The 27601-nt window shown below is 39.7% G+C and overlaps 1 protein-coding gene across 2 annotated transcripts in view; it reads left to right on the plus strand.

The window, feature by feature from the left end:
* The window catches only part of PRKG1 (protein kinase cGMP-dependent 1), a 1384334-nt gene that overhangs the window by 895041 nt on the left and 461692 nt on the right, over window positions 1–27601 (plus strand). The window lies entirely within an intron of this gene.

Genomic DNA, 27601 nt, shown 5'->3' on the forward strand with positions numbered 1-27601 from the left:
TAAGGTTGAGTCATCTCTTGTGTGAGGCTTGATATTAAAGGTCAGATGACTAAGATGGAAATTTTCCAAGAAGAAGCTTATTATCCTTTAATCCTGACTTTAATTTCCCAAATTAAATTCATTTTGTGTTTCAGTCCTGAAATATCAAAAGCCTTTTCTTTCAGTACTACTGTATATTACCATAATAACTTAATATAGGATAGAAATTTGGGGTGAAAAGCTACCTCTTCATACATTAGGAACAAACACAATATTCACTGAAATGAATTTTTACATTTTCAGGATTATTTCATTTAAAATATTTTTTTTAATTATTGAAAAGAACATTCATAGTTCTTTTTTTTTCCAACAAGAAGCTATTTTGTAATTTTTCTTTTCAAAAAGGAACATTAATACAATGATCCATAGATTATGTGAGATACAGGGAAAGGTAACATTAATTAAGATTTCATTTCTGAGAGCTAAAATACTGATGTTTTCATTATTGGTAAATAAATGGTCAAAAACAACTGAAAAAATAAAATTCACCTTTTGTTTCATTAATATATCTTAGCATGCATCTATGGATTTTCTTCAGATTCAATTTTAGTATTACTTCCTTGGGTATTTCATGTGGTTATCAAATAATAATATATTGAAATATTTCTCTATTAGGAGGGTTATAGTATCCCTTCCCAATGTGTTTAGATGAAGCATTTAGGAGAAGTCCTAATGTACATTTCTATTTGGAGTTTAAAATGGTTTGCAATAGAATTAAGTCATTCAACTGATACAGGTAGGTAAGTAGAAAAATCATTTTGTAAGCCTTAAAGTACAAAACTTATTATTATTTTCTTCTGGTGCATCTCTACTAGAAAAAAAAATCTGAATGATCACATAGGAAATAATTAAATGGTGTTGATTTCAGTTTCTATGTTTTTGTGAAGAAATGAACCAAGTCCAATACTATCATGTGTTTCTCTAAATCAGCAGTTCTCACCCTGTGGTTTGCGACCCCTTTGGGGGTCGAATGTCCCTTTCACAGGGGTCGCCCAATTAATAACAATATCAGCAATTAATAATATTAATTGCTTTTATTATTTATTAATAATTAATAATATTAATTAATTAATAACAACTCTAATAGCAAAAGTAGAGTTGATGAGGTAGCAATGAAAATAATTTTATGGTTGGGGGTTACCACAACATGAGGGACTGTATTAAAGGGTCACAGCATTGGGAAAGTTGAGAACCATTGCTCTAAATAATAAATTTTTTTGGAGAAATTATTTTAGAGATGAAGCTATTACACTTAAAAAAAAACCTATTAGACTTTCATTTCTGTAGTATTCTCAAAGCTGCCTTAGCTTGTTTCTCTCTCCTGACAATTCAAACCTCCAGTAATAAAAGTTGACTGAGTGAAGAGTATCTGTTGGCCAAATGGGAAAGGTAGAGTTTAATTGGGTAAATTAAGAAATAGATAGTTTGGGCACTAACTTAATATCACATTATATGTGTCCACCCAATCAAACATCAAATTCATCTGGTTTGTGATAATACTCTACTTCCATTGTAGAGAAATGATAGAATTCCTGTCATTGCCTGAGGCCAGTTATACTCTTCCTAATGAAGGGCATGACCAGCTGGTTGTATATCTGGTGGAATCAAGTCTGATTTGTAGCAATGATAAATAATAGAAAAGAGCTACCCTTTAGGGTTTCCAAGGCTGCAGTGTAAATCTGGACTAGGCTTGGTAATGTAGAGGGTGAATGACAAATAAGACCTTCAATGAGCGCTGGGTTGGCAATGTGGTCAAAACAGTGGGTTCAATTTATCAGGGATTATGAGGATGGGCAGCACAGAGCAGTGTTTTGTTCTATTGCTTATAGGCCCACCACAATTCAGAAACAACCTTGATGGTACCTTACAATAACTAATAACAATCTCCAGGGAAGCAAATTTCTACCACTTTCCTCCATACAATGGCTGGTAGTTTCAACTCCTAGAAGTGGAACACTCATTTAACCATTTCTCTTTCCCGTAGGGCTACTCTATAATCATCCTCCCCATCCCTTCCTCAGACAACCACAAATTGGCTGGTAATTCCTGTTGACTTGTTTTCAGCATCATGAGCTAGATATTCATGGCCCTCTCAAGACCAATGCCAACCTACCTTTTCAACCATGTTTCTTCTTATCCTAAGCAAACCAAATAATGTGAAATCAATTCCCAGTGACCATGCTCTTCTCATGTTTTTACATATACAGTGAACCCTCGTTTATCGCGGTTAATCGGTCCTAGACCCTACCGTGATAAATGAAATTCCGCGAAGTAGGATTCCTTATTTGTAAATCAAATATTTTCATAGTTAGAGCATAGAGGACATGAAAAAACACCCTTTAGTCACCATTACACTCGTATTACCCAATTTATTAAACGAAAAAGGGAAAATACAGTAAAACATTTTGGACGTTACAATTATCATTTATTATTTATTATATTATTTATGGCATCTAGTTTACAGTATTACATATTTCACATACAGTATTATTATACATAGTTCTTACAAATACTGTAATCAATAGCCTATGAAATGACATAAGGGATGTACTCAACAGGTGGGTCGCCGTCTTTTTCCTCTGAAGGAGCGGGTGTAGGCAGTGGGTGCTGTTACGCAAAAACCGCGATAGAGTGAAGCCGTGGAAGTCGAAGCGCGAAGTGGCGAGGGTTCACTGTACAGTACACCGCCTCTCTCCCATTGTTCCCATCACCAGTGTTCCAAAGCCTCTCCTCTTTGCAGATCCAACGAACACTAATCCTTCCACAGGCCCTGACCCCATTCCACCTAGAAATAACTGTTTTCTCCTCTGGAGCTTCATATTTACCTCATATCTCACTTTCCACTCATTTTATAATAACTTGACGACTAAGCTTATTCTAATCCTAGACTCTAACCTTTAAACAACCAGGCTATGTCTTACCTGCATTATTCTTTTTTTTTCAGCACTAAACTTCCTTCATTGTAGATGCAGTTTAGAGGGCAGCAAATGCAGGGCTACTTACATAATTTGCGGGCCATAATACAAGTCTCAAAAAGTCCTGTGGATCATTAATTAAAACACTCCATCATCAAAAGGTTGATCGTTAAAATTCCCCAACTGCCACACAGGAGAGAGATGAAATCTTCGAAGCCCTATAGGAAGTTCACCTGTGATCTACTAGGGTCACTCTGAGTTGGAATCAACATGAGGGCAATGCAGCTTCCTGTGTAAGCTTCAAACCTGTGTTCATTTCTAAGGCCACTCGGATGTTCACGCTCTCGGATGGACCCGACTGGCACGGTTGGCAAAGTTCTAGTTATTATTTTAATGATTTGTCATTCAATTTGGATGAGAAAATGAATACAATCATATTCATGACTGTGCAGTCTTTGATAACCTTTGAAATGTTACAAAATTTGCCCGCTGGAGTATACCAGGGGGCTTCAAAAAGTTCATGGAAAGATGGAATTAAAAGATACTTAAAAATTTCCATAAGACTGAAACTTGAGTCGTGGGAAGTACTAAAGTCATACTGAGTTCTTGCATCTCTGGTCTCCTTAGCTGAGTTCTGTTGGCAGCCCCCAAATATTTTTTTCTGCAGACACACATATGCTTCTATCATCTTTCTCCTGATACTGCCAGCAAATTTAATCACAGTGTGTTCGCCTGTTTGGGATGCTGATCACTACCTGAGGTTACCCCAAAGGCTGCTACTTTGCCCCTCGCCGAATCCTCAGTCATCCATCTCTTTTTAGCACAGGCCTTAGAGGTTTCCAAATGCGCCTTTTAAAATGTTTTCCACTTTCGGGGCTGCCACCGCTGCATTCTCTATTGGAGGCCACCTCCGCCAAAGTTTGTGCAGAGGTCACTGCTTGTTTCCTTAGGCAGCCACTTCTTCCTCGTTTTCTTCAATGAGCATATACAGAAGGTCTCCCAAAGTTGGGGGGAAAATGGACTTAAAAGATCATGGAATTTTCCCATGAGCTTTTGCAGCCACCTCATGTTTTGAGGGAGACAACAAGGATGCGCTAGACATACATAGAAATACATTGCTAATACTCAACGATTGTTTTCATTATTGTCAACGCTGGTTCTTATTCTTAATCCCAGGGTGTTTTCCCATTTTGTCACGACCAGTCATGTGGCGTGGCCCCCTTTTTTTTATTAGATGCCCCATCAAACTGTGATTCTGGCTCTTTAATTCCATTTAGTCATTTTCCTTTTGTGCGTGCATTTCACATTCCCTAATGTAAACACAGATGTTCCTATGCAAGCAGAGCCAAGCCTATTCAAGAGGTAGGGCAACTAACCAAGGCCTGTCTGCTATAGGTCCAGCAGCGATTTTGCTAGTTGCCAATGTTTTCAACATCTTTGGATGCTGAAACATGCTGTTAATTTTAAAGTGGGTTCTAGAAAATGAGCCAAATAACTGCCAGAGTCCATTTGTGTTGCTTTCTTCTGAGCATATTCTCTGACACCATGGTGGGCACCAGCACCTGTACCCAGAGGCACATTAAAATGCAACCGCACGGCCACTGGGGATGGCTTGTTGGGACTGGGATTTTCTTGGACCTAAACTATGATGGTGATGCCAGCGGTGCTTGAGGACAAGTCAGAGGCACAACAGGTAGTTTGGAGCTGAAGCTTCTCAAGCTAGTCTGCTGACCCTCAGAAACCCTGTCCTTGATCCATCTGGGCTTTTGGAAGTGGGAAAAGATCAAGTCTGTACTCAATTGGCAGTTTGGGGAATCTTTTGGAAAGGCAGAACTGTTCATCCCATTTGACTGCATTATCGATCAACGTTGGCTTCCTTGATTGAAGGGCTTCTACTTTATGGAAAAGACTACCCACGCGCCATCACATGCATTTACATGATTAAGTGGCAGGTAAGATGATTTTTCAGGACCAGAGTACAGTTGGCTGGGAATTCTTCTGACCTTCAAAGAAGATCCTCCTTCTGACATTCTAAGAAGACCACTCAGGAGTGGTCTGGAATGTCCCTTTCTTATGCCAAAATTCAATCCAGGTGCTTATTCCGTGTCCTCAGTGAAACAGTTCATTTGGAATGTTTGTTGTGATTCCATTGTAATGGAATCCCAGTGTTTGGAACCTTGATGTAGAACCTGTGGTTAATTGGGCACCTACATGCTCTTTAGCCATCACACTTGCAAAATTGAATCAGGCTGGTTTCATTCTTCTGACCATGGTAGATGTTTCCTAGGCCGTACTGTCTTGCCATCTGTGTTGGAGCTACTTTTAATCTAAGGTTGATAGCACCCTTTCATGGTTTCCTACTGCTCTTAGGGTAAACGATAGGCTTTTACTGTGATCCTTAAAGCTCTGCCTCCCTTATACACTGATAATCTCTCCAAACTCCAAATCTCCTTCTCCCTAGTTGCCATTCTCATTCTATTTCCCTCATTAGTCATGGAGTGTCCTTGCTGAGTTACTCCCTGCTCCATTCCGCCACAGGAATGTTGTGCCTGCCATTTTCTCTGCACAGGTGCTTTTCTTCCCTCCTCCTCCTCAGATAACTCCTGCTCATCTTTCTGATCACAGTTAAAGAGTAATTTCTAAGAGAAATGTTCCTATCCCCTTGTCTAACGATGCCATTTTCCCTACAGTTTTGTATGATCTTGGGTGATTATTTGGTTAGTACCCTCGCTTACTTTCCACCTTATTTTCCAACCCACTGCACGAAGGTCCATAGTTCTATGGGCAGACGCTCATTTTCGTCGCTCTTGGTTCACAGTATTGAGTGTCTGACCTGTGGTAGATAGCACACTCAATGCTGTATCTGCTATATCACGAATACAGTAATACAGAACCCGAGGAACAACAACGACAACAAAAAACTCGTTAGAGAAGAAAATGAAAATATTTCCCACTAAAACAAGTGATGGAAAGTGGCAAGTAAGATTGGATCCTGTCAAAGGTGGAAAATTGGCTAAGAAAGAAAAGGCAGTCTTATGGAATTCTGGCTCTCAAAAACTTCACTGTGAGAATTCTTCCACAGAATGGTGGATCAGGTGTGAAACTATAAAATTTTCCTGACATATATAGTTGCCAGGGCTGAAGAATCGGGAAGCAGAAAGACAAAATGAGAAGACCAGAGCTGATGGATACAGAAACATGAATACAAGATCGGCAGGTCAGATGACAGGCTCTGAAGGCTCTTAGGATCAACAGACAATATGGTAGGCCATTGACTTACGTCCAAAAACCAGAGGTTGATATGTCTGATACGGAATCCAGACCAGCAAGAAATGTAGAAGATTTCTATAGCATCTACTTAAAGGTCACGGGCCTGAGGAATGCGACCTGTATAAGGGCTTGCATTCCATCCTCATCTTTCTACAACTGCTTGGCTGCTCAATATAGCAGTTCCCATCAGACAGTTGATTACATTATGTTAAATCACATCATGAGGGTCACTTCAACCTCACAACTACTGAGAACCCTCGCTCAGTCAAGTTGACACTAAATCTAACTATTACATAAAGCACAAAGCTAATAGTTCCTTCTAATGACTTCAGAAATTCACACGGTCAGCAGTTTGAAACCACCAGCAGCTCCACAAAAGAAAGACAACTTTCTACTCCATAAAGGATTGCAGTCTCAGAAACACACAGGGGTGGTGGGGGTGGAGCTATAATTCAGCATTGACTCGATGGCAGTGAGTTAGAATGACTTCAGTAGTATCCAAGAACAAAAAGATAAGAGGGTGGGAAAGATGACTGGGCCTATGGTAAATCAAAGGCCTAGTATGATAATTCCTCCGAGTTTTATTTTGAGCCGCATAATGTTAATACTGTGTAATGGTCTCCTAGGATGGGAAGAAATGCTAATGAGGTTGAGTTGCCTCATTCCTCACTATGAAAGAATAAGCTCCATCCAAATCAAGGTTGTTCCTTTAACTTCTTTAAGCATGCATGCTTGTATTTGCATGATAAATACAAATACAAATACAAAATAAATGATAAAGTGAAAGAGCCTACTCACTTATGAATATTAGAAAAGGAAATTATTATTCAAAATGCAATTCACCTCCAAAGTCTAAAAGTTCAATACAAATTAAACAATTGAGATTTTACGATGATCTAAAATTGGCTTTATTTCTCTACACCTTGTAGAGATGGAGCGACTTTGTCTTGGAAGAGTCAAAACAAGTTCAAGCCTGTTTAGAAGCAGAGTTTGTACAATAACTTGGGTTTCTGAATTCTTCTTCCAAGTCTCCCACTATACTTGGAGGAAAATCCAGTACTTCTTCCTGCTGGAAGCTCTCCACGCTTAAAATTGAGGATTCATTATTTTTATTTTTCTACCCGTAAGGGCTTTTTAGCTTATATTGTTAATTTGATATTGCATGGATTTTTTTTCTTACTCTATATATCTTTCCATGTGATCAAGGGATCATGCAATTTCCAAGTCCTTTGCCAGTTTCCCTTTTCTACTTCTATTTCTTTAAGAATTTTGTGTTCATCACTCAATCCAATAGATCATGTTCCTTCTGATATTTTAATTTTTTAGCTTGTATTTATAAAGGTAAAGTCAGAATGATACTTAGTGGGTGGAATGAATAAAATATAGAATTATAAGGAATCAGACACACTGCTCATTTTATAGATGAAGTTAACTGAGCCCCAACTCACTATCTGCAGGGTACAATTCTCCCCCATCTTGACTAAGCATATGCTCCACCGTCTGAAATCTACAGTATCATTGTTAACCGTCCTGCTGAGGTTGTCACCTTGTCCATGTAAAAAGGAAGTAGCTGCATCCAGTTGCCCTTTTAAAGGCAAGTCTGAGTGATAGATGGCTATGGCTGTGAGGCAGGTACGCATTGTCATCTGGTGACTCTAAATTCACTGATTTAGGACATCTAGCAGACAGTACAAAATTCCCTTCAAATATTTAAAGTATTTCCTATGAAGATTCAAACCGTTAACCTTTGATCACTGAAATGTTTGAGTAAATCCAGAGGCATCTCTTGATCACCTCTTTCTGAGAAGTTTAGCCACTGAGAGCGCTGAAGCACAGTCCTGCTGTGAAACGCATGGGACCAAGTGGAAGGAAGAAAAGAGGGCCTCCGTTCAAATGCTAGCTTTCCACTGTCGACCTTTTTCTTAAAACTTATGCTCAGTTTGTGCAACCAAAAATGTAGCATTTTAAAGAATAAAACAACAAAGCCTATGTGGAAGAAGCACGCCAGCCCAGTGACCATGAGGTGTCGATGGGAAGAGGTTTCAGAAATTCAAAAGTAAGCAACCAAATTGATGTGAAGGGGAGTGGATATAGGGGAGATCCAAAACCCTCCTGTGAGATCATTGGACAGTCCCTCCCAGAAGGGCCGCACAGAAGGGATGATAAATCCAGGGTGCGGGGCAGCACTGATGAAAAATATAAATATCATCTAGTTCTTTAATATTTCCTTCCCTTACTCTTATGTTTTTTATTTGTTTCACCTCATTAATCAAGTTTGATTTGCATATGTTTATTTGAATATTTAAGATTGCTTAGTACATAAAAGCCAAGATAGCTAACCCTTCAGAAACACTTAACAGGAGTGATGGTTCTCTGGGGATACAGGAAGAGAAGTGGGGCTAGGAATAGGGAGCCGATAGCATTGATGACTGTAAAACCCCATTTGATGGGATTGAGCAACAGAAAGGTATGGGAATGAATATATTGGATCATGTAAGATATGGCAAAAATAAATAAGGGTTCTAGGGGGTGGGGTGGAGAGGGAGGACATAAAGGGGAGTTGATATCAAGGAGATCGAGAAGAAAGAAAATGTATTGAAGCTAATTTTGGAAGCAATTGTACAATAATGCTTGATGGGATTGAGCTAAGGCTTGTTATGATATCTGTAAGAGCTGGCAATAAAATGATTAAAAATTAGGAAAAAAGATAGAAATAATTTCTTAAAAGGTAATATGCTGCCAAGTCCATTCTGACTCATAGTGACAGTATATCTGGTTTTCAAGGCCACAAAGCCTTATGGGAGCAGGCAGCCTCATCACTGTTCTCATGGATTGAGGAGTGGGTTTTCACACCAGCTTGTCAGTTAGCAGTCTCATGCTGACCTGACATTGTCGCTCCGTCTCCTCACAGGTAAGGATAGAAACATGTATTGTACATGGGTCAAACAGTGTTCCAAGCTCTTTACCTGTGTTAACTAATTTAACCCTAACCCCCCACAAACCGGCAACATGCTGACATCAATTATGGTTTATGGTTGAGGAAACCTAGACCGAAGAGGTGAACAGCTTACCCAATTCTCCACTGTCGGGAGAGCGAAGAACTGCCTCTCTTCCACTCTACCCTCTTGAGCGCCAACAAACACTGGGCACGCAGTCCTCGGGGACCATTTACTTTGCCTGGAGAGTTGGGTGGCACACTGACTGTATCTCTGTGGTTTCTGAATTTCCCATTCATCGCATTTGCCTCCACAGTGCCCTTTCTCACGCTTCAGGATTCTTTCTTCCCCTTACGTGCACTAGAACACATTTTCAGAAATAAGTGCACTATAAGGTCAGCCGTTCAAACCCACCACCCTCTCCGCAGGGGAGCAATGTGGAAATCTGCCTCCATACCGGTTTCCAGCCTTGGAAACCTACAAAGCAGTCTACTCTGTCCTACAGGGTCGCTGTGAGCTGGAGAAGCCTCAAGGGCAATCGGTAATATCTTAGGAGGATCTATCAAAGTATTTCAAGGAATGGCCTTGCATAAGTGACATCTCAATGATATTGAGTAAAGTTCAGGTAAAAATGAATTAGAATTGGAAATACTCAGTGGAGGGACATTCAGTCCTTTGAAACTTCACCATGTGTCTATGAGCAGGCACCACTACTTCAAAAACAGATAGATATTCAGGGACCACCAGGCCAGGATCAGAGTTTACTGCAACCTTCTAGACATCTGTGTTTGTTCATATTTTTTTTGCAGTCCTCCTAGCCATGATCTCCTGAAATAACAGGGGTGATTGTGAAGCAGAACAATTCCTATTTATCCCTGGTTGTTGAAAATGGTTACCACACTTGGTTGTTGACTGAAATATTGGAAGCTTAAGCTCACTGAGAGGTGCTTCAAATGAAAGCTCTTGCCTCAGACAAAAGGCCTGGCATTCAGAAATCCAGGGGTTGAAAATGCGAGGGAATTCAGAATTGACTGAAGCGCAATAGTTTGGGTTCTCATTCAGACTATGTTCTGTGGTCTCTTTAGCATTAAGAAATTGCATTCTTTACACGCTAGCTGAAAAAAAGAATATCTTTTTTTACCAACTTTGGAGCTTGAAGAAATCAAAATGCTACTCTTCTCTCACTCAAATTATGTAAGAAAATGATATGCACTAACCTGTGGAGATCACATCTCAGAAAATCAAAATCATTATCCCTTTTCCTCTGATTCCCCCCACCCCCCCCTATGTTGCTACAGAGAGAGATTGCAAAAGAAGGTGCATATGAAAACAGTTATGTGGATTTTAGGCCTTTAATTTTTTTTTCACAGAATAAGTGACAGACCTATTAAGCTCTTAAGCTGTGAGCTTTAATAGAGCTTTTTGAGAAGATTGTGAAACCCGCATCAGGATTAAGCTTGACAAAGCCAGTATAGTTTTAATTTGAAGAGACAGAATGTGAAGAATAAATAAAGTGGCATTTGCTCTCCCCCTTTTCAAGTCTGTCTGTTCACAGACCATTTTGTGATCCCAGATCCATTCTCATTAAAGATGACACCATGCACAGATAAATATAAAAGTCACCATTGATTTTGAGTTGTCATTTTGCATTTTCAAAATTGTCTACATATGGATTCTTAAAAAAGATGTGACCTCATATATTTGTATAATTATGTTTTCTAATTGTTACCCTGCATATATCTATATTCACCCTTACCTACATATATATTGAATACACTTTAGTCCTTGTAGTCATTAATAAGAAACGCATTTTATTAAATATGTGGCTAACATTTTCTCCCAATTGAGCAAATAATAATAATAGAATTCATACAAATCTGTTCTGCTTGGTTCTGGGAAAGGCAACCCCCCAACAAGAAGATGCTCTACATGGTCAGTCCATTATCCTGATGATCTCTGGGCCTGTGTTTGTCGGGACACGTCTGCCCACCAGGTTCCTGAGGCTAGTCTCTACACACCCGGGGGTCTCACAAGGGAAGGCCATGCGACGTCAAAATATTAACAAACTCCTCGGTTTTGTTGTTTTAGTTTTGAACCTATACTGACACTGACTTCTTTTATGAATTCTTCATTTGGAATGTACTTAGAGGCCCATAATTGTAGAATATTTATAAGCAAAAGAATGGTGCTTCAGGGAGTGAGTCATTTTCAGTAAAAAAAAAAAAATGTAGTCTGCACTAAACAAGTTCAGGGAGCATTGACAGCCAGTTGGGGGGAATTGTTGGGTTTCGACATCTAACTCTCCCTATTTGGTGTTGATACCCAGGATTCCCCGGACATGGAGAGAAATCTGAGAGGGAAGTTGGAGTAAGACTGAGGAAATAGTGTTGCAGGTCAACAGTGATTTAGGCAAAGAAGCACTGTGAGCGTGGCCATTTTCCATCGTGGGAGGGAGTGAGTACACATGTAGATGAAGCACTAAACAGGATGGAATGTGCATCCTAGTTTGGTTTTGTTTTGTATTTGTTTGGGGAGATCAAGTTAATCACAATTTATTTACAACGTGGTTTTACCAATACGAAAATCAGTTCTGCTGAAGGAAAACTGGCTTTTTAGCATCCTAAGTATCTGTAAGCTAAACAATCCTGAGAATGCTTACCCTTGAAGGAGAAGCCAGTAGATGGACCACCAGGTAAGATGCTGCTACACGACAGAACTTTGGGCTTATGTCTCAACATTCCCCCACCACAAGGGGGCGATCTATCATACCAGTGAGACCAGGAAGGAGGTATTTATCTGCACCTGCATCTTTCCTCATCTTACGTCATTAAGTTTGATGAAATTTTTGAGATAAGTCATGTTACCCGACTTTACTGAAGAGCCTATTAAGAGTCATGAAAATTAGCAAATGTTCTAGGACCACACAACGAGATTCAAAATCAGTTCCCATCCTACACTTCTTGCTCTATTAATTGCTTCAGGCTAACTTTCTGCAAATTGGTAGTGTCAAAGAAAGACCAATAGTTATCATTTCTTTCTATATAAAAGGAAAGGACTGATTGCTGAACACATGAAAAATTCATTACAAGTATTTAAAGAAAAAGAATGGCAAAAACAATGCTTAGACTTGATATATTTCAACACCTGAAAAAGAAATCCTAGCGTACAATTTTGGCATTATATACCCAGTCACATATTGAAGAAACTCAAGGCTTTTAAAAGCCATTTAAAAACAGCTTAAGGGAAGAGCATTTTAAAAAATTATCATGATAACTCATTTTTTTCATTTGTTTTATGTATACAATAAGTAAGAGAGTATTTATGCTAAAGCCCAGGAGGATTCCAATTAAGTAGCAACATTTCAGTTACCATTTCAATACACATAGAGTGTTTCAAATTATTCCGTAGTTTTCTGGAAGTAAATAAATACTGTTTTCCCAGTGTATTGGAAGGGGTCCAATGGGTAAACATTACCTTCCATGTCTGGAAAAAAAGTACTGTGTGCTCTCTCATCTGTTGTGCAAACAGATAAATCTAAGTTGCCTTGGAGGATGGATTTGTTTATTTTTTAACATTAATTAAATCCACAAATGCATTTAATAGGAACATGGCCAAGATCAGAGCAATAAAACAAACATTACAATTCAAAGGCTTTCATTTCAGCGAGTTTTAAATCCTTGCAAATTTTAAATCTCTTTAGAATCTGTGTGCCCCAAATTTTCTCTATGTAGAAGTATCACTGTTCTTAAAATGTCTTCGTATTGAGCGAGGGATTGGAGTGGAGAGTGTTTTGTTGTTAGTATTGATATGCGTTCCAATATTGTGTATAGACATTTGAAAAAATACGGTGGGGTGCTCAAACAAATGAGCCTCAAGAGTAGCTAAACTCTAATTGGACGAAAAAAGAAAGAATAATTTATCTTCAGTAAATTTAATGCATATTATCCTAAATGATATTAAGCCAATATTCCTTCCTTCCCTCCCTCCCTCCCTCCTTCTTTCCTTTGTTACTTTTCCCTCTATCCTTATCTCCTTTTCGCCCTACAAATACATTTATACCTAGAACCAGAGTCAATTAATTTTAAGAGTAAAACTTAGGTGCAAAATTGAAAACAATAATAATTTTAAAATATCAAGGGTTCATGAGGGAGGGAGAACAAGGAGGGAGGGGAAAAATGAGGAGCTGATACCAAGGGCTCAAGTAGAAAGCAAATGTTTTGAGAATGATGATGGCAACAAATGTGCTGGACACAATGGATATATGTACGGATTGTGAGAAGCATTGTACGAGCACTCTATAAAATGATTAAAAAATTACAAAATTTATATTTTGAGAAAGCAAAGTAGTATACCCCACTTTCTTAAAAATATCCAAGTCATATTGTCTTTTCAGAGACCTGTTCCAGGCAGTGAAAGAAGGTGCTAAGTAGTAGAGAGGCCTCGACTCTCTAGGAGCATCAAGATCTCTATAATGGACATAGAGAACGAAGGCAAGTCAGATTCTGTTAGACGTAATATAAATCTATCAAAATTACTTTTTGTATTGGATAATCAATAAAACAATTTATAAATGTTGGAGGCTCTTCTAGGAAATGTTTCCATTCATTTAGCTCAGTGTAGGATATATCCTCCTCCTAGTGACACTTCCAACCAAGTCTTGCCATAAAACTGCAACCTAGGAAACCTCGTGAAATTTCATTTCATCCCCTGGACTAGATAGCCTTCCTGGCACCTAACAATAAGAACAGTCACTAAACTCTTCCTACTTAAATTTGAAGCCCCTCAATAAAACTGAGTGAGAAAATGACTTGACTTAAGAAAGAAAAGCATCAGGTTTTATTTGTGTCAGGAATAAGTAAGGAAAAAGAAAACACAATAATGTTTAGTAGGCTTTCCAGTTCAACCATGCATGGTGTATGCTAAACAAAACATGTTTTAAGCATGCCTCCACGACTGATGGCTACAGAGAAGTTCTCCGAGGAATACACTTGCCTGAGTTTCCTTCAAAAGAGGGAGTGGGTTACAGACTTACCAGAAGGTCCGCAGTTTGAAACCACCAGCTGCTCCCCGGGAGAAAGACGAGGCTTTCTACCCCCATAAAGGGTCGCAGTCTCAGGCACCCTCAGGAACCATTCTCCTCGTTCCTGCAGGGACACTGTGTGTTGGGATCACAGCGGCAGTGGGGTAGTTTCATTAGTGCTTCTTGAAAAACATTTGTCTCTCCATTTTTTCCACACAAGTTTTATAATATTATGGTCATACTATACTATATCATACTAAATCTCTCTTTTTTAAATAAGGAGAAGTGGCAAACAATCCAAGGAACCAAATTGAAGTGTTAATAAATCACCAAAAAAGAAACATATGACGTTTCTGACTCTGGTTATATCTTAATAACCTGCTTTTTGCCATGTAGGGTTGCTATGAGACAGCATTGACTTGATGGCAGTGAGTTTTGGGCGTTTTTAGGCCACATAAGGACTCTTCAGAGGCAGTAGGCCACCTTCACCCCCACTTTCTCCTGCTACAGAGTATCTTGTAAGCTGGCTCCTTACTTTATAAGGTTATCCATCTAAATTAAGACAGAGGCATTCAAAGATTTTCTTAGCATTAACCATTATATGGCAATATACAGTAGGCCTAGAACCCTCCAGGATTCCCGGATGTGGATTTTTCTGTCTGAGCCACATGTTTGCCTTGTCCTGTTCATGTCCTGGGAATCAGCACTCAAATGCCCTTTTTCTCCATGCTCCACTCTGTCCACCTCTCTGTGTACTTGCGCTATCGATCCAGCAACCTGCCCACGCTCTTTTGCAGCGTTCCCCTGACTCACCGCTCCACCAGTACTAACACTTGTTATTGACTTTTCTGGAGTTACTTGAACCTGAGTGCAATAAAAGAACATAGTGCAATAAAATAAAAGAGATGCTTTTGGAGGACAAGGGAAACATAACGCTTCTGGATTATGTTGTTGGCAACGGATACTGACTACACCATGAAATGACAGGCGACTGAGCAAGTCTGCCTTGGAGAAAGTAGAGCCAGGAGTGTCTTAAAAACACGGATGGTGAAACTTTGTCTCCCGTACTTTGGACATGCTGTCAGCACGGGCTAGTTCCTGGAGAAGGCCATCCTTCTTGCTAAAGCAGAGGGTCAGCAGAAGAGAGAACACCCCTTAAGAAGTGGATTGCCGCAGCACTGCAGTATGGAATCCAGCAGAGCAGCATTGATGAGGATAGCGTGGCACTGGGCAGGGTTGCATTCCTCTGTCTCTAGGATTGGTGTGAATTGAAAGAGGCCCGGTGGTCCCTGACAACTGCAAAGAGAAGGCTGAATCAAGTTTAGGGGAATTAGTGACCTTGTAGCTGTAATGAAACCAGATAGTGAACAAGGAAAACAGATAGTGAACCCAGAAACCAGATAGTGAACAAGGAAAACAAGCCACATTCTCACAGGCACCTAGGCCCCAATCTGGAATTGACAGTGCTTGACAATCAGGAAGTCTGTGAAACAATCTTGTAGCTAAATCTTGATATGCTGCGACACAAATCATGCTTGTGGAGAGTTGACTCATGAATCAATGAGAAACCATGGAGAATTAAAGGCATCATTAACAATTTTTATCATTTACAACGAAGTGACATGTTCACAGGGTTTTTGAACAGCCTTTAAAAAACAGACAGTTCTTAAATTATTTCATTTTTAACTTATAAATCAGTAATAGAAAGCATCATTTTATAAATATTCTGAAAAATTGAAGCAAAAATCTCTAATCTCATTCTCCGAAGATATCTGCTGTCAGTGTTTGAGGATTTTACTCAAAATATTCTTCGTTGCAAAAAACTCTTTTTTTATACATATTTATGTTCATCATCCATATGCATTCTTAATGTTACTTTCATATAATATCACATATTTTCAGGCTTTTTATTATCACACACTCTTTATATTCTTCTTTGCTGTCTGATTATCTTCCCATCTCATTCTCTCCCTGGCTTTCCAGAGCCCCTCTGTGAAGCAGGAGACGGGAGAAGGGACAGGAAAGCGCGGTAGTGTGAAAGGGGGTACAGCCTCAGCCTGTTTCTCTACAGCTGCTGTGGAGTCAGAACGGGAACTGATCAAATTGTTTTTGAACACTGGGAAATAGCTGATGTCAGTTAGAGACGCCGAGGGGCGTGAGGCTGTTTTTTGTTTGGTTGGTTTTCTCCTTAGAAAGCTTGTGGTGCCCTGGTGACACCGGGGTTACGTGTGCGATTGTTGAAAGGTCAATGATTCAAACCCAACAGCAGTTCCACGGGAAAAGAGATGAGGCAGTCAGCTTCCATGAGCGATTTCAGCCATGGAAACGCTATTGTTATATCGGGTCACTGGGATTTGTAATTGCCTTGAGGGCATTAGGTTTGGGTTGGGTTTAGGATTAAGCCGATGATCTGCATTGGTTTTTCATGTGCCTGAAATTTTCCATTGATCCATCACAAAAATAAATAAATTGGACACCTTCCTAGTGTGGCTATAACTTTTAAAGCCACATGAGTCTGAGTTAGTTTGATGACTCTCAATAAATACATATGTTAAAGCACATACATCTTCTATGTATATATTAATACTTACCTATGTACTTGTGTGTACAATGATCATTTAAGTAACATACGCAGCAACTTATAGAGCACCTCCACAGTTTCATGGAAGACTTCTGTTCCCTTCCCAGTTAGTCTTCCTCAGTCACAGGCAACCCGCATTCTGGCTGATGATGCAATGTGTAGGCGCAAAGCTGCTCCCTGAAAGGTTTGTCATGAAAACTCACTCCATGGCTTGTTTCCTGGAAGAAAGATGGTTGACCTGCTTCCATAAAGATTCCAGCTTATGAAATCCAGTGAGGAATGGGTTTCCTAGTGTCCCATGGGTCACTGTGAGTCAAAAAATATCAACCCCACAACCCGTAACAGCAATCATCGTAAATTAGTTTTGCCCATTTTTGAACTTCACATTAATGGAATCAGATAGTATGCACTTTTTATGGGTCTGATTTCTCTTGTCCAGCATTATCCACCCAGTTTGAGGTGCATATCATGAATCGTGTTTTTATTGTTTTCTAACATTCTTTCATGAAATATGCCGTCATTTGTTTATCCATCTTCCTCACCATGGACATTCAGGTTCCTTCCAGTTTGGGGCATCTATAAATACAGCTGCAACAGTTTGGAACAAGTCTTTGGGTGAGCATTTGCCTTTAGTTCTCTCAAGTGGATGCCTCAGAGTAAATGTTGTGAGTCTAGTAAAGGCAGATGTTGACTTTCCACAGATGGTTCGGCTGTTCGATACTGTGGAGTAGGCTCTAACTCACTGTGACCTTCTGGACAACAGACTAACAGAAGGCTCAGGGCTGCACCACCCTCACAGCTGTGAACTCCTGCTGTAGCACTAACTACGGCAGCCCATCTCGTTGAGAGCCTTCCTCTTTTCCACGGGCCCTGTGCCAAGCAAGATGTCTTTTCCCAGCGGCTTTTTCCTCCTAACATCGTGTCCAAAGTGTCGGACACAAAGTCCCACCAATCTTGCATTCAAGGAACATTCTGGCTAAACATCCTCCCAGATAGATTTGCTTGTTCCTTTCGCAATCTGTGGTGTATTCGGTATTCTTTGTGAGCGTTGGTTTCACTGTTGGGTAAGTATTGGACTACAAGGCTGTCCGTTCAAACCCACAAACTGCTTCACAGGCGAAAGGTGAGGCCGGCTACTCCCATAAATATTCAAATCCTATTGCCGTAGTGGCAGTGAGATTTTTGGTCTGCCAGCACCATAATTCCAATGCATGAATTCCTCTTTGGTCTTCCTTGTTCATTGTCATTGTGTCGCCTGCCTATGAGACACTCAAAAATGCCATAGCTGGGGGAGAGACACTTGAGTCCTCCGAGTGACATATTTGTCTTCAACACTTTAAAGAAGTCTTTTGCAACAGTTTTCCACAGGGCAATAGGTCACTTGAATTAATGACTACTATTTCCATGAGTATTGATTGTGGATCAAAGTAAAATGAAATCCTGGGCAGCTTCAAACTTTTCTCCATCTATCATGATGTTGAGTATTGTTCAGTTTGAAACTAGTACCATGGAGTTTTTCATAAAGGTAAAAATCCATTTATATTTTCATCCATAATATGAAAGAGATTTGTTCTATATTGCTTTCTTAAATTTATTTCAATGACATATTTTAACAAAATAAGGTTTTAACATCATCTCCAAATAATTTTGTGTGTACAACTCTTTAACAGAATATTTGGATGGAATGCAATTCTTTATTTAACTCCATACATGAACTTCTAAACTAAAATATATATTCATAAATAAATATAATTAGTAAATTGCACTGCATAATGTATGCAAGGAGATCTATAAGGCATCTCTTTCAGATACCAAGAATTACCAGCTGGAATGGCTTTCATATGTCTCGTCAAGTGCCTATTTATAGATGCTCTGTGCCCCATAGCGTTTCTCCTGGTCCCGTCTAGGACCAGTTTAAGATAATGTGAACCTTCCGTAGATGCTAATAACACAGGAAAGGATTGCAGAGGCTATCGATCATTTGTCATTCCGCTGGAGCTTGGTGCTGTGTGTCCAGTTGGTAGCACCTTCCCTAGGGCACGACTTTAAGGCGTGTGCGTGCAGGGAGTGCAGATGTTTTCTGTTCCATCTTTACTGTGCTTGCTGTACCTAATTTTCCCTTTGTTAACAGTAGTTCCTCTGACCTGATAGCTCTCCAACTGTGATACAGGGGTTCCTGGGCCTCCTTCACACTCCTGTGGGTGATCTATGAGGTCAAAACTATCATGTCAGAAGTGGAATTTGAACCCATGTCTCCATTTGGAAACCAGAATCCCCATGTAGAGTAAGTAGAACTTGCGTCTGGCTCGTAGACCCTCCAACTATCCTGGACACAAGGAACGTAGAGGAGCAGCGAAAAAGAGGAAGGGCCTCAACGAGATGGATGGACACGAGAAGGATGGACACGGGATGGATGGACACGGGATGGATGGACGCGGGATGGATGGACGCGGGATGGATGGACACGGGATGGATGGACATGAGATGGATGGACACGGGATGGATGGACACGGGATGGACGGACACGGGATGGATGGACATGGGATGGATGGACACGAGATGGATGGACACGGGGCTGCAGCGACAGGCTCCACGATAACACTGGTGAGGCTGGCGCAGGACCAGGCTGTGTTTCATTCTGTTGTAAATAAGGTTGCCACGAGTCAGAACCTAACAACAAGAGGGGGTCAAAATGCTTTTCATAATAATTCTTTCATAACAATTTTTTGAAAAAAATTACGATGTTACTTGTCCTTTTGCTCTCATTTTCTCACAAGAATACAATAGAGTTTTCCAGAAGGTAAAGGGATTAATTGGATGTGGGTTTTTATGTTTTTTTTTATTTTGAGGGTTTTTTATGTTCTAATACACTAAAATGGAGATACATATAACAAAAGCACACAATAGTTCATTGGTGTTCTCAATAGTTTTTAGGTGTATGAAGAAATCCACAGATAATAAATTTTAAACTTTTAAATTAAAACAGCCAATCTTTTAAACTAAAACCGGATAAAATGAGAACAAAAATTTTCTGTTAGATTATATCAGAAAAAAAATAAAGCAAAAGAACAACAAAACCTTTCTAATTTTAGCATTTGAAAGTTACATGTATCTACTTAAAAAGGACTAGCAATTAAGCCTCCTTAATGACTAAAAGATCTTTTGACCATTGAAAAAAAATTCATTTTATTGTGGGCTCATACAACTCTTATCACAATGCATGCATACATCAATTGTAAAAAGCCCATTTGTACATTTCTAACCCTCCTCATTCTCAAAACATTTGCTCTCCACGTAAGTCCCTGGCATCAGCTCCTCATTTTTCCCCCTCCCTCCCGACTCCTCCCTAGTCTTTTGACCCTTAGTAAGGTTGTTAAGAGAAGGCAAAACTTTAGTAAAATCCAGTAACTTTGTAGTGTGTTTTATATAAAGCTAGCTTGACTTATGTTTTCCACTGCACCTCAGGATGACATTGTTTCACTAAAATTTGACGATATTTGAATATATAGGGGGTTTCTGGTAGATAAATCCTAGTAGAATAACACAAAGGAAATTCATTAAGCAGTAGAGTCTATCCTTAACCTTTTGCATGACATTCAATTTGGCATTGACAGCAATTGAATTACCTTAAAATACAAAGTGATAACCCTAACTGAGAACAATTAGCTGGTAAAAGCAGCTAATTTTAACATAAGTCTAGGGATTTCCAAATTTCTCCGTGGATAGCCATTTTTGTTATCTTTATATCCAATACATGAAACCTTGGTGTACTTTTCTACCCAACAATATCAACTCTTGGCATTTCTGACACATGCCAGAATATTCACCCATGAATTTTCTTCATCTAGAATATAGAGGTCTAGATAAAGACATGTACATATGCAAATATATTTATATATGAGGATGGGGAAATAGATCTATGTTCCTATATTTATAGGTTTAGTATGAAGGTAGCAGAAGGACATTGGGCCTCCACTCAAGTACTCCCTCAATGCAAGAACACTTTGTTCTATTAAATTGGAATTCTATGATGCTCACCTTCCCAACACAACCACTGAAGACAAAGCAGGTGAATAAGCAAAAGTGGTGAAGAAAGCTGATGGTGCCTGCCTATCAAAGGATATAGCGTCTGGGGTCTTAAAAGCTTGAAAGTAAATAAGCGACCATCTAGCTCAGAAGCAACAAAGCCCACATGGAAGAACACATCAGCCTGTGTCATCATGAGGCGCTGAAGGGATCAGTTATCTGGCGTCAAAGAACAAAAAATCATATCATTGTGTGCTCACCTCCATGATACGATTGCTGAAGACAAATAGGTGCATAAGCAACTGTGGTGAAGAAAGCTGATGGTGCCCGTCTATCAAAAGGTATAGCATCTGGGGTCTTAAAGGCTTGAAGGTAAACAAGCCGCCATCTAGCTCAGAAGCAACAAAGCCCACATGGAAGAAGCACACCAGCCTGTGCGATCACAAGATGTGGAAGGGATCAGGTATAAGGCATCATCAGAACAAAAAATATTACCATAGTGAATGAGGGGGGAGTGTGGAGTGGAGACCCAAAGCCCATTAGTAGGCCACTGGAGATCCCCTTGCAGAGGGTTCTCGGGGAGGAGAAGAGCCAGACAGGGTGCGATGTAGCAACGATGAAAAATACAACTTTCCTCTAGTTCCTAAATGCGTCCTCCCCCCCCCACCCCCATCATGATCCGAATTCTACCTTGCAAGTCTGGATAGAACAGAGGATGTACACTGGTACAGATAGGAATTGGAAACACAGGGAATCCAGGGCAGATGATTCCTTCAGGACCAGTGGTGTGAGTGGCCATACTGGGAGGGTAGAGGGAGAGTGGGTTGGAAAGAGGGAACCGATTACAGGGATCTATATGTGACCTCCTCCCTGGGGGATGGACAACAGAAAAGTGGGTGAAGGGAGACGTCGTCGGGCAGGGCAAGATATGACAAAATAATAATTTATAAATTATCAAGGGCTCATGAGGGAGGGGGGAGTAGGGAGGGGGGAGGGAGGGGAAAAATGGAACCTGATGCCGGAGGCTTAAGTGGAGAGCAAATGTTTTGAGAATGAGGGCAATGAATGTACAAATGTGCTTTACACAATTGATGTATGTATGGATTGTGATAAGAGTCGTATGAGCCCCTGTTAAAACAATTAAAAAAAAAAAGAAATTATGGAAAGTTTTTTGGGACATTTTGATGTTTGAGAGTGACAGGAGAAAGCTCAGTGTTGGTTACCCTTTCCTTATGGACTTTCTTAATTCTGTCTTGTGTTCATGCGAGTATCATACCTGAAACTTATGAGCATTTTACAGAAATGCTGAATGTCTTTTAAGTACGCTTAACAGATTTTCGTGAACATTGTTTTCAGGCAAATCGTTGTGTCTATTTTCCAGAATTTTCATACCACATGATAAAAAGCTTCTAGAAGTCACTGCTGGGATAGATTGCATGTTTCAGTGCTCTGAAGAGACTAAAGACTATAGTTAGTCAGCCATTAATAACCACATCATGAACTGAATTTGCATTAGCGTCTTAGCTAAGAGAAAGTCCTAAATATAAGGCTCTATTTGAGTAACTCTACATCCTTTATTTTTTCTCCTCTGCAAATTTAATTTTTGATGTTTTACATTTTCTCAGCCTAGTTTTATTGGTGGTTTGATATTTTTTAAAATTCCCCAGCTATTTGTGAATGAAGCATGGCATAAATCATATATATAAATAAATATTTGAATCCGTGAACTAATACCTACTGTGATTATGCAGTTAATGGCATTCAATGTCTGAAATTGCAAATCAGTAATACTTTGGATAAAATCACTTTTTTCAAGTTCTACAGTATATCTGTCTAATCAACATTATACAGGTTAGTGGTTTTCTTTTATCCCCCATCCTAACCTTTCAAAAGAATGTTCACTTATTCTGATGTATAACAATAGGGCATTGTACCTATAATCTGAGTCATTAATGTTGCAAATTGTCACAACTTGTTTTGACTAGAACACAAATTCATATATTTCATACGGAGAAAAAGCTAATTGGGCAAATTAAATACAGGGCAATCACTGAGTCACATCAGCATTGTTCTTGTTATTCTCAGACTCTACCAAGCTCTTTACTCTTCTGCCTGCCATTTCATCTTTTATGTGTAGGGGAGTAAAATATTAAGAGCAAAGCACCGTAATATAGGAATAAAATGAATGCTTTAAGAAGAAATTAATCTAAATTCACTTGGTGCTCATACTAGACAGGAATATCAGGATAAAACTTAACATTATGTTTTCAAAATCAGAAGCTGAATAAGCTGCATATTTGACAAAGGAACAGCCTAAAGGGGGGAGCAACATGGGGATTTCCCCCTAAACTTGTCCATGGGGACACCATTCGAGAGTTGAGGGTTTGTGTCTCCCATTCGCCTTTGCCTGCATGGGCACCTTCACCCTCGGGCCACCAAATTCCTGCTCTAATTTTCCCTGGAAAGTCCAACATATGGTTTTTGATCTTGGTGTAAAATAGGAAAACAGCAAAAGTTTTTGAGCACATGTTAGGATGTTAGCCAGGCCTCATGGAAGAGTGGATCAGAATTAATGGACTGTGGACACATAGGGGGGGTGAGGTGGTAAGTTAACAAGGATCAAAACTTCCCATCCCTCAAATCTCAAGCCTGAAGGCGCCCTGTCAGGCCCCCATCTGTTACTCCTCAGCAATGGATGCTACGAAGGCTTACAGATGCTCAAGCACAGGTGAAAGGGGCTCTTAGACACCAGACAGGGTGCCTTTCAGGGTTACAGTTCCTGAACAGAATCATAAATGATCGGTTTATTCATAACTAGTAGGAAACTGATTCTGGGAACCAAAATGAACACTACTTCACTACTTCTCCTTGCGTGAGTTTATAAGGCTAGTAAATAGAGATGGAATATAGGTTGCACACCATGGATTGGATTGTGAAGGTACATTTAACAAAGTCTTCAATGTCTCACGGTGCTCTAGATAAGGTGGAACATTTTTGAGGCTTCGTGGTGTTGGAAACCACCGCTTGTCTGGGAGAGAGATGAGCTCCCTACTTCCTAAAGAGTCACAGTCTCAAAACCCATGGAGGCAGCTCTCCCCTGTCCTTAGAGTGGACTTGGCGGCAGTGAGTTTGGTTATAAGAGCTGTCTGAGAACACATGAATCTAAATGCAGCTTTAAAAGACTCCCAAACAAAAATGGACTCAAAACCTTCTTTGGTAAACCAATATAACTGTCCTCGGTCCTTACCCCTGTGCACATTTTTAAGAATCGTATCTATAAAATGTACTTAAAAAGAGTAGGCTGACTACTCATTCTTGAAAATAAGAGCACTTGTTCCTTAAATTCTAAGGATTTAAGATGAGAGCAAAAACTCCCAAAATAGGAAACCTATCACAATGATCTACATATAACCTCCTCCCTGGGTGATGGACAATAGAAAAGTGAGTGAAGGAAGACATCGGACAGTGTAAGACATTAAAAAAATAATAATTTGTACATTATCAAGGGTTTGTGAGGGGGTAAGGAATGAGGCACTGATACTAAGGGCTCAAGTAGAAAGAAAATATTTTGAGAATGATGATGGCAACAAACATACAAACGTGCTTGACACAAAGGATGTATGTATGGATTGTGATAAGAGTTGTATGAGCCCCCAATAAAATTATTTTAAAAAGAGAGAAAAGAAAAATTACTTGCTACATTGTTTTTTTAAATTGTTTTATTAGGGGCTCATACAACACTTATCACAATCCATACATACATCATTTGTGTAAAGCACATTTTACATCCATTGCCCTCATCATTCTCAAAACATTTACTCTCTCCACTTAAACCCCTGGCATCAGCTCCTCATTTTTCCCCTCCCTCCCTGCCTCCCCTCCCTCATGAACCCTTGATGATTTATAAATTATTATTTTGGTATCTTGTACTGTCCGATGTCTCTCATCACCCACTTTTCTGTTGTCCATCCCCCAGTGAGGAGGTTATATGTAGATCCTTGTAATCGGTTCCCCCTTTCCAACCCACTCTCACTCCACTCTCCCGGTATTTCTACTCTCACCACTGGTCCTGAAGAGATCACTCGCCCTGGATTCCCTGTGTTTTCAGTTCCTATGGGTACCAGTGTACCTCCTCTGGTCTAGCCAGATTTGCAAGGTAGAATTGGGATCATGATAGTGGGGGGCTACATTGTTGTTGCTAGGCAAATCAGGTCACTTTCAACTCTCATGGACCCATGTGGAGCAGCACGGAGCAGCCTGATCCTGCACCATCTTCACTGTTGCTGTGTTTGAGCCCATTTTTGCAGCCACAGTGTCAGTCACCCCATTGATCCAGGCAGTATCCCTTATCCTGCCCCAATGAGGATGACTGCATCTTGGTCCATGTTAGGTTCCTCCCTTATGTGTTCTGGATTTCTCATTCTTTGCAATTTTGTCTATATCTTATGATCTGCTCATCCAAATGTCTTTGGTTAATCGACAAAGCACGGGTAAACATTGTTTTCTGTTATTCTGTGCTTTCAGCCAAGATCCATCTTACACCAGCAATGCTTATGTGCTTTGTGTTGTCTATTTTACTTCACTGGGCTCTAATCTCCATTGGAATGGCTACACAGAACTAACACAAAATTCATGATTAAAGGGTTTAATAAGGAAATTAGCAGGTTGCCCATGGAAATGCTTAGGGTCCAGTTGTTTATCAAAGTTCTTTCAGTTCAGTTAGTTAGTGTCCACGGTGCATATCACTCTACTGCAGGCCTCAACCAGAAGGTTGGAGCTCCATGGGTCTTTAAACCCAGATCCCTAAGTTAAGTACCCAGAGTCACCCAACTCCACTAAGCTTCAGTCTCAAGGCATCCAGCTCCACTTCCATGGATCAGCAAGCTCAATTTCCTGAATTAAGTGTCCATGGGCACCCAACTCCAAGACAGTCTGCTGCACAAAAGCCCTCGGCTTTGTTTGCTCCTTGGGGTAGGAAGCCCATGACTCTTCCATGTGCTGGCTCCTGGCTCTACTGTTGCTTCTCTATTATTATAGGTATTGTCTGGATCCAGAAGGTTCATTGTACAGTGATCATAGGTCTAGACGATGTGCTCCACTCTTGGCTCATGCTGGTAATGAGATTCCTCCTCCTGTGTCTCAGGGACCTCATTTTATATCATTCAGGGTATCATACCAGGGAATCCTGATCACAATTACTCATCTCAGTACCTTCTCCATCTTTTTACCAGACCCATGCAAGGAAAGGTCATGTGGTGGGAGTAGAGACTTTGGCTAGGAGAACCACATTAAAAAATTCCCTGCCTCTGCAGTGATATCTCTCATTTCATGTCCTCTTCTGAATTCAGCATGGATTTCTAGAAGTTCTCTGTGATATGCTGCTGTAATCATTTTGAATTATCTTTGGCAATTTTTTTACTTGGATGTAATACTAATAATGTTATTTGATGATTTCCAGATTATGTTTGATCACTTTTCTCTGTTCTGAACACAGATTTGGACTTTTTCCAATCCCTTGGCCAGGTACCTAGCTTCCAATTTTTTTTAAACATAGTCCAGTGACTGATTGCAGCATTGCATTTGTATGTTAATGCATACCAATTCATATTCCATCAGTTCCTGGAGCTCTGTTTTTAATGATGCTTTCGGTGGTACTTAGACTTCTTTCTTCAATAGTATAGATTCTTGATCATATGCTACTACCCAAAATGCTTGAATATCTACCACCCCTCATTGGTACAATGAAGCTCTGTATTCTTTTTATCTTCTTTTAATAGTGCCTGCACCATTTAATATTTTTTCCATACTTACTGTCATCTACTCATTGTGACTTGTGGCAACCCTATATAGTTTGGGGACCTGTAAAGCCATACAAAGCATACAATCTTGTCTTTCTCCTCATGAGTGTTTAGTGGTTTGGAACTTCTGACCTTGTAGTAAGTAACCCAACTCCTAATCCACAGAACTACCAGGGCTCCTTATTAGAATCCTTTAATATTGCAACTCATGGCTTGAATTTTGTGTTCAGTTCTTTCAATGTGGGGAATGTTAAACATGTTCTCTTTTATGTTGTAACTTTAGGTCTTATATATTTCATTAGAATGCATTACTATCTCCTTGAGTTACTCGTTGAAATTTTCTGTTCAGTTCTTTTACTTCATATTTTTCATTCAATGTTGCTACGCTGCATTCTGATCTTTCACATCTTACTGAATACAGCATAGTGGGTGGGATAGAAGAAGAAGTTCACATTTTTATTGCTCTCAAGAAAAGATTAATTGAACAAATTTATAATAACAAGCTTAGTTTCTCATGAGGGAAGAAATAAGCAACCATAACCATGATGCTGAGAGACAGCCTCAGCATTGTACAGTCCTCCATTAACACTAAGGACAATAATTAATTTTTCCAGCAATGACTGATGGATCATCATTACTTGTTTACAAACATTAAGACTACATCCACAAAGCAGAATCTCCTAAAACATTCAGGGAAAAGAAAAACAATACAATCGCACGTTTACTGATTATCTCAGCATTCAGGCTTAATACCCTAATTATTCAAGTGCCTTGATTCTGTGTAACAATTTTTATATATCCTTACCAGTGGGAAATATCATCAAACAAATGAAAAATATGGAAACAATTTGCAACATTAAATATCACTTGTTTTGTAGTACTTTTACTAATTTTGATTCAAGAAGAGAATGAAACTGAATATACATCATAGAGAACTATGGGCAGTAGCTTTCTCCAACAGGGACATTTGACTCTGGAATGAGTCTATGAAATGTGTAATTGTCTTCTTAGATGAT

Source organism: Echinops telfairi, unplaced genomic scaffold (assembly GCF_000313985.2).
Source record: "Echinops telfairi isolate 266 unplaced genomic scaffold, ASM31398v2 ScPeMD7_70;HRSCAF=299, whole genome shotgun sequence".
In the NCBI taxonomy this organism is placed as follows: Eukaryota; Metazoa; Chordata; class Mammalia; order Afrosoricida; family Tenrecidae; genus Echinops; species Echinops telfairi.